Here is a 7,292-nt window from a genome sequence, read left to right as displayed (position 1 = left end):
TGGCAGCATGTCGGCTTGGTTGTATCTCCGACATAGCCAGGTCAAGCTGTGGAGCTGAAGTTGCATTGGTCTCAGGTTGGAGTTCTTCTATGATCACTGAGGAAGCTAGCTGTTGGGCAAAGTGGAGGCCAGCATTATCAGAAGACACTAGAATTGAGATCTCAGTGATGTTGTTCCTCATACCATAGCCATTAGACCAGGGGCCAACTGTGGAGATCAGTGGCCTAAGAGCCTCAAAGATGAAAGTGTTCAGTTGCTGCCTGGAAATAGGTTCAGAAACCAGGAGAGACAGAAGCTCATTGCCATCAGCAGAAAGACCAAATTGAATACCTTGATTATGCACTACAACTATGACTATGAGAGAGTCATTAGGAATTGGGAGATCCAATTGTTGCGAGGGCAAGGGTGGCACTATGAGAATGGTGGAGTTCTCAGAGCTACTGTCATCAGTGACTGTAATAGAATCATTCCAAGCTTGCATGGCACTGTCAGTGAGATTATCTTCAGGTACCAGGCCATGCTGAATAATCAATCCTTGTGTAGCCAGCCATGCTTGGTAGTTGACCAGGTGTGGTGGTAGCGCAGGGAGAGGAGGAGCCTGTGGGGCTGGCCATGCACCCCAGCCAGCATGAGCATGCCCATCCACCTCAACATTGTCACCATTGTTACCAGCAGGTGGTGCAGCATTTTGGACCAGCCAGTTGTGGACTTGCTGTTGGTAGAGTTGCTCCGCGGTGAGATCAGGTCTAAACTGAGAGTTTGGGTTGCCGTCCGGAGGTGGTGGCTCCTCCCCAGGCAGCAGGACCTCAGGCAGGAGGCTGTTCCAGTCATTGCTCCTAAGAATTGTGATCTGAACTGTCCAGCAGTCCCTGGCGCCACCCAACTACCAAACAACAAAACTCTTGGGAATCAACTTGAGGCGGATGACACGAGCTTTCAGAAGAATATAGCTCTTGTCCTCGGGCCCAAAAGAAGTAGTCCACCTATTCAGTGCTTCATTGTGGGGAACGAAAGAGATGAGCAGATCTTCATCCTCCAACTCAATGGGAGTGGCCACCGCTGTATCCCGCATGAACGAGTCCACAAAACCAAAATTCTAATGCCAAAGGTGTAGTAAAGAGCTGAGATTCATGGAGCAGACCTATGATCGTGTTGCGGATAGCAGCTCAGCGGTGAAGAGGAACATACTCGTTTGTCTCCGGGATGGCCAGGAAGTCGTGGTTGAGCGGCGGGATTGGGCCAACCACCATGCCGCTGCGCACCAAGCGGTCGGCAGGCCCAGGTTCCACGGCGAACCTCGATGGGAGGAACAACACCGGGTTCAGCGGGTAGTTCTCCATTGTGATAGAGCTCAATGGTGGTGGGGTTTGCTCAGAGAGCTGTAATGGTGATGAGGCTGGACTGGGCGGCGTTTTCTCGGGAATTGGAGCGGGAGGCGGAGCGTGAGGGGTAGGAAAGGAAAGACTAGATGCCTTGGGAATCCATTTCTATTTTTGTGCATAGCGTCTCTTGCGGCAAGATCGGGCCACGTGGCCGTAGAAAGCACAGATGGTGCATCGGACGGTGACCGTGGTCTTCCTCCGTCTGTGGCCTTGGCAAATGGAAGGAGCGGAAGATCTGGGCAAGCTAATTTGACTGTGATTCGGCAAATCATCTTTAGGAATTGACTGGTAATTTCCAAAACTTGGACAATTTGTTGCCATGTGATCTGGCCCCGAGCATTTAAGACAAATTGTGCGATCTTGACAAGCAATTTTGTTATGGACCCATTGTAAGCATCACGGGCAAAGAGTGGCCCAGTGGGCAGATAATGAGATAATCTCGTCAAGTGAATAATGTGCCTGGGCCAAGTCCGCTTTGTGACGAGCCGTGAGCATAGGCGGCCAAGACGTATGAGGGGGAGCATAATGGAAGGCCGAATTAAATTATTTTGCGGAAGAGGTGGATAAGGAACATTTAACGGGCATTTAAATTCCCCCAAACTAATGTGATTGGGCAATTGTTGCTCCTCTAACTCTGCCTTGGACATGAATAGCTCCATCAAAGCAATACGATCAATGCTGTCAGAGGAAGAATTAGGGGGGTCATGAGAGTTTGAATCCTTTGCGAACGAAGAAAAAGATCCAAACTTAATTTGAACATCCTTGTGAGAATTAGGTATGATCATCTTTGTTGTCAAGGAGGATGAAGAAGCCTCACGAGCATTGTTATCCGAGAAAACCATAGAAGAAATTGGTGTCAAACTACTCATATTGTAATCCGTAGACAAACCTTGGGACGCAAGCTTGTTGGAGTGTAAGAACCTCAAATAAGACTTGACAACCAAGGGTTTACAAGCAGCAATATCAGTTAATTCCTTGTCTGCATGCCAACTAGTGACAAGTATTGGGGCTTTGGCAAATCTCCCGTTGAACAAGTGGAAGTGGTAAACAAAGTCTGGCTAAATGCGGTGTTTGAGCTTATAGATGAAATGCCCCACTTTGTTGTTTGCCACAGAAAACCAAAAGGAACAAGAATTGATTTGCACCACATTGAAACCCGAGCAAAGACCACCAATACAGCACTGCAGAGCGATTCCAACAGAATCCACCGAGAGGGGAAAGGAAGCCGAAGAAAAAGAGACCACCAAAAAGAACTCCTTTATGCCTCGAGAAGGTGAGAAATGAACTGTGCATCCAAACCTTTGCCTCACCTGACTGGCTAGGGCAATGTCCGGTGCAAAATCCCAATGAAGTAATACCTCCATGGGTGGAGGAGCTAGAGATCGCCATGGTTAGTGTGGTGGAGGAGAGGGAGGGAGAGGGGAGTGGTGGTGGAGTGTAGAGCCATCTTAGCTACCACGATGAAAATGTTGAGTGGCTCTCATTTGCATTATTGATCTAATAAAGAGTCCATATTACCTTATCTTCTCCTCTTGAATAAAATGTTTGCAGATTCCAGCTTAGTCCACGACACTCTTGCACTATTATTATTTTCAAATCGTCCGGTCGTGCAAGTGAAAGGCAAAAATGACGATATTAGATGAATTGGCCATGGCAGAGAGAAACAGGTATGAACTCGACATGTTCTGTTTTTGTAAATATGTTTAACCTAGTATCCATGATTCAGCCTATTATGATCAAACATGTTTGCAATGACAATTAGAGATTATAGTTCCCCATGCCATGCATAAGTAGCTAGGAGTGAATAATGACTTACCTTAGATATCAACATTGTGTTAAAATGATTGTGATATAGTCTGATGATATGGTATCCTCCTATGAATGTTCGAGTGGCTTGACTTGGCACATGTTCATGCATGTAGTTGAATCAAAACCAACATAGCCTCTATGATATTTATGTTCATGGTGTTCATATCCTACTCATGCTAGTATCCAATGTTACTTATGCGTAATGCATGTTCATGACCGTTGTTGCTCTCTAGCTGGCCACTTCTCAACCTATTTGCTAGCCTTCCCTTGTACTAAGTGGGAATTTTGCTTGTACATCAAAAACCTGAAACCCAAGTTATTCCAGATGAGTCCATCATACCTACCTATATGAGGTATTACCCTAACGTCCTAAGTTTTGCATGCGCCAACTCTAAAAACTTCAAATAAATATCCTTTTTGTGTGCCTGGATCATTCATGGAACGACAGGAGGTAGTCGGTACCTTCCATGCTAAGCGGGTTATTCTCAGGACAAGTGTTTATTCACTCGCCATCGCACGAGAAAAGGGCGGTAATAGGGATGCCCAGTCCCAAACTGCAAAAAGAAAAGAGCTTACAAATAATCAAACAAAACCTCCCAATGGAGTCATAACCTTTACATTTCCGCTTGGCAACCGCCACAATCGTGTTTAGCATGGAAATATTGATAACTGATGGTCGTGAAGTAAATGAGAAGGGTGCATGTCTCAAAATTTCATTTACCTCTGTTTTAAAAACTTGAGCTCTGGCACCTCTGCAAATCACCGCTTCCCTCTGCGAAGGGACTATCTATTTACTTTTATGTTTTGTCATCACCTTCTCAAATAAGCGCACAACCTGAGAGCACTGCTGTCATGCTGATGCATTGTGTGCAGCTAATGTTGGGTGCATCATGACTAGATCTTTTCTACCATGAATTACAATGTTTAGTCGCTGCTTGAACTTTGGGGGTGCTCTGCATTTATGTTTTGCAGTCTTAGAAAGGGCTAGCGAGATACCACTATTGTCATGTTGTATCATGGTTGTTTTGACAACATGTTACTGTTTGAGATATCTTATTATTGCTCTGTAGTTGATTATGTCATTGATATGAGTTAATATAATTTTTAAGAGTTATTGTCGACATGGTTAGTTATAATATTTGGTGAAGACCTGGGTGTTGTTTAAGCTTATTTACGAAACAAGAGAAAAAGAGTTCGTAAAAGTTTTTCTTTTTCACTTTTAGTTTATCAACTGAATTGCTTGAGGACAAGCAAAGGTTTAAGCTTGGGGGAGTTGATACGTCTCCAACGTATCTACTTTTCCTAACACTTTTCCTCTTGTTTTGGACTCTAATTTGCATGATTTGAATGAAACTAACCCGGACTGGCCCTATTTTCAGAAGAACTACCATGGTGTTACTTTTGTGTAGAAATAAAAGTTCTCGGAATGGAATGAAACTTTGTGAGGATTTTTTATATCAATAAAGAGAATTTCTGGAGCCAAGAGCCACCTCAGGGGGGCACCTGGGTGAGACAACCCACCAGGGCGTGCCTGCCCCCCAGGCGCACCCAGGTGGTTGTCCCCACCTGGTGGCCCCGCTGACCCTGATACCGACGCTATAAAAACACATTATTCCAGAAAAAATTAGGGAGAAAGAATTATCGCGTTTCAAAAGACAGAGCCGCTGCCCTCTCCTATTCTTCACAGGGAGGCCAGATCTGGAGTCCGTTTGGGGCTCCGGAGAGGGGGATCTTCGATCTTCGTCATCACCAACACATCTCCATCGCCAATTGCATGATGCTCCCCACTGGGAGTGAGTAATTCCTTCATAGGCTCGCTGGTCGATGAGGAGTTGGATGAGATTCATGATGTAATCGAGTTAGTTTTGTTAGGGTCTAATCCCTAGTATCCATTATGTTCTGAGATTGATGTTGCTATGACTTTGCCATGCTTAATGCTTGTCACTTTGGGCCTGGGTGCCATGATTTCAGATCTGTACCATTTATGTTATCACCTTTATATCCATGTTCTAGATCCGATTGCAAGTTATAGTCACCTACTACGTGTTATGATCCGGCAACCCCGGAGTGACAACAATCGGGACCACTCCCGGTGATGACCGTAGTTTGAGGAGTTCATGCATTCACCGTGTGTTAATGCTTTGTTCCGGTTCTCTATTAAAAGGAGGCCTTAATATCCCTTAGTTTCCAATAGGACCCCACTACCACGGGAGGAGGAGGACAAAAGATGTCATGCAAGTTCTTTCCATAAGCACGTATGACTATTTACGGAATACATGCGTGCATTATATTTATGAACTGGAGCTAGTGTTGTATCGCCCTAGGTTATATCTGTCTCATGATGAATATCATCCAATGAGTCACCGATCCAATGTCTACGAATTTATCTTATAATGTTCTCGCTAAGTTACTACTGTTGCTATTGCTATCACTATTACCGTTACCGTTGCTACTGCTGCTATCATCATAACTATCATATTACTATGCTGCTAATCCCTTTGCTGCAGATAATTAATCTCCAGGTGTGGTTGAATTGACAACTCAACTACTAATACCTTCAAATATTCTTTGGCTCCCCTTGTGTCGAATCTATAAATTTGGGTTGAATACTCTACCCTCGAAAACTATTGCGATCCCCTATACTTGTGGGTTTTCATTGTCCAATCGAGAAGGAATAGGGGCTGCATGGGGAAGTGGAGGCGCCCACGTCTTATCAAGAGCCACATGTCGACTCGGTCCATAGGTGATTGGGGCCCGCGGTGCTATGCCCTTGCCTTTGGCTCCGCTACGAAGCCAAGTCTGAGTGCGCCTTGTCCCCAGGGGCTACTGTCAATGTTCTGGGAACCAGGGTACCTAGACTTGCCTGGCTACGGCCCATGGTGTGGCTCCATTAGCGGCCTGGTACTCGGAAACAACAACGCAAGACCCTCGTGAGGGGCCAAGCCTCGCAAGGCGGACGACACCAAGACCTCCAGAAGGAGCGGGCTCCTAGGCTGGCTCCTGAGGAGCGGAGATTCCTATGCAAGCGCCCACCTCGTGGGGATCAAGTGACATAAGACATGATGATCAAGGCCAGGCGGGCGCCCAGCAAGCGCTGATAACCCACAAGTATAGGGGATCGCAACAATTTTCGATGGTAGAGTATTCAACCCAAATTTATTGATTCAACGCAAGGGGAGCCAAAGAAAATTCTCAAGTATTAGCAGCTGAGTTGTCAATTCAACCACACCTGAAAGACTTAATATCTGCAGCAAAGTATTTAGTAGCAAAGAAATATAGAAGTAGCAGTAACAGTGGCAAAAGTAACAGTAACAGTTTTGTAGCAATCATAAAAGTGGCAACGGAAAAGTAACGGAGCAAAGATCAATATGAAATGAGCTCGTAGGCAATGGATCAATGATGGACAATTATGTCAGATGGCATTCGTCATGCAACAGTTATAACATAGGGTGACACAGAACTAGCTCCAATTCATCAATATAATGTAGGCATGTATTCCGAATATAGTCACACATGCTTATGGAAAAGAACTTGCATGACATCTTTTTTCCTACCCTCCCGTGGCAGCGGGGTCCTTTTGGAAACTAAGGGATATTAAGGCCACCTTTTAATAGAGTACCGGACCAAAGCATTAGCACTTAGTGAATACATGAACTCCTCAAACTACGATCATCACCGGGAAGTGTCCCGACTATTGTCACTCCGGGGTTGCCGGATCATAACACGTAGTAGGTGACTATAACTTGCAAGATAGGATCAAGAACACAAATATATTCATTAAAACATATAGGGTTCGCATATGAAATCATGGCACTCGGACCCTAGTGACAAGCATTAAGCATAGCAAAGTCATAGCAACATCAATATTAGAACATAGTGGATACTAGGGATCGAACCCTAACAAAACCAACTCGATTACATGGTAAATCTCATCCAACCCATCACCGTCCAACAAGCCTATGATGGGATTACTCATACACGGCGGTGAGCATCATGAAATTGGTGATGGAGGATGGTTGATGATGACGACAGTGACGGATTCTCCTCTTCGGAGCCCCAAACGGACTCCAGATGTGCCCTCCCGAGGAAGAACAGGGCTTG

This window comes from Triticum dicoccoides, chromosome 3B (assembly GCF_002162155.2).
Source record: "Triticum dicoccoides isolate Atlit2015 ecotype Zavitan chromosome 3B, WEW_v2.0, whole genome shotgun sequence".
Taxonomy (NCBI): domain Eukaryota; kingdom Viridiplantae; phylum Streptophyta; class Magnoliopsida; order Poales; family Poaceae; genus Triticum; species Triticum dicoccoides.
The sequence above is the reverse complement of the archived record's forward strand: the minus strand, read 5'-3'. Positions refer to the sequence as shown.